The sequence below is a fragment of the Mixophyes fleayi genome, chromosome 8 (assembly GCF_038048845.1).
Source record: "Mixophyes fleayi isolate aMixFle1 chromosome 8, aMixFle1.hap1, whole genome shotgun sequence".
NCBI lineage: Eukaryota > Metazoa > Chordata > Amphibia > Anura > Limnodynastidae > Mixophyes > Mixophyes fleayi.
The window spans coordinates 127,524,382-127,526,023 of record NC_134409.1 but is presented as its reverse complement, the minus strand read 5'-3'; positions in this window follow the sequence as shown (position 1 = coordinate 127,526,023).

Here is a 1,642-nt window from a genome sequence, read left to right as displayed (position 1 = left end):
CCTCCCTTAATTATAAGGCGCTGCTGACTAGTCTGGCGCTATATAAATGTTGATAAATAGTAGGGGAGTGTTGTACGTTTCCAACACAGACTAATGTTCGGCTTCAGAATTAATGGCGTTGATCTTTCCCACAACGAGGGATTGCACCCATGCAAGGATTGGTCACATTCATCGGTGTTGCCGCTGGAAAGACGTGGTCATCTGAACTCTGTATGGATAATTAGCATAAACAAAACAATGGTGACTGCTAGGAAAGGGTCGAAAGATACAAATTGTTGTTCAACAGTAGAAATACAAACTTCAGATATGTCAGATGATCAAGACATGATGGGGGGTATATTTACTAAACTGCAGGTTTGAATAAGTGGAGATGTTGCCTATAGCAACCAATCAGATTCTAGCTGTCATTTATTTAGTACATTCTACAAAATGAAAGCTAGAATCTAATTGGTTGCTATAGGCAACATCTCCACTTTTCCAAACCCACAGTTTAGTAAATATACCCCATAGTTCTGTTCAAATGGATTGTTTATTTCCTATAACAGTTCTGTCCTCCCGGACAAAGGACCCGTACTAGAAGTTATTTACAAAGCGTAGTCGATTGCATCCACAAAACACCTCGGTTTTGCACATGTATCAGTTGGTCCGTCCGGCATACTTTAAGGGTACAGGCCTACCCTCCACTCTTGGAAGACGACTCTGCAACCCGGAGTATCATCCTGGTGCTCAAAGTGGCGGGAAAATATAGTTCCACCTCCTAACATGTAAGTTCTACCCCATTTATTAAATTGAACTTTTCAGTTTTCTTCCACCTTAAATAGTGCTTAGTTGACCTCGCGTACGGCTTACGTTAATCATGTGAGCGAGAGGACAACGGGTCAGCCTTTTCCATGACAATACTACGAATTTTGGGTCCACCCAAAAAAGGACTATGGGCAGCACAGTAGCACAGTGGCCTAGTGGTTAGCACTTCTGCCTCACAGCACTGTGGTCATGAGTTTGATTCCCAACCATGGCCTTATCTGTGTGGAGTTTGTATATTCTCTCTGTGTTTGAGTGGGTTTCCTCCGGGTGCTCCGGTTTCCTCCCGCACTCCAAAAACATACTGGTAGGTTAATTGGCTGCTAACAAATTGACCCTAGTCTGTGGTTTGTGTGTGTGTGTGTGTGTGTGTGTATTAGGGAATTTAGACTGTAAGCTCCAATGTGGCAGGGACCGATGTGAGCGAGTTCTCTGTACAGCGCTGCGGAATTAGTGGCGCTATATAAATAAACAATGATGATGACTGCCTTCTCTGCTTGCATCTGACAGACACACTAACTTGTTAACAAAACACTTAATAGACATGCAACTATCATCTCTGGATTCGGTTACATTTTTTTTGCTATGCTGATGTTTTAGTTGTTAATATGGTTCATGCAAAAACTCTGACAAAATCAGAATTCAAAAGTAACACAAGTGGTTGAGAATGACTGTATTAAACGATTAAAAACATTTTTGTTTTAGGCAAAAAGAAAAAAAAATCTTTTGTATTTAATACCTTTTTGTTTATACAGGCTTTAACGGAGAATTGCAATTTTAACCAACTTTTGTTGATATTTTGTTTGGTGTTGCACTAGTTATTTTTATTTGAGCAAGACAC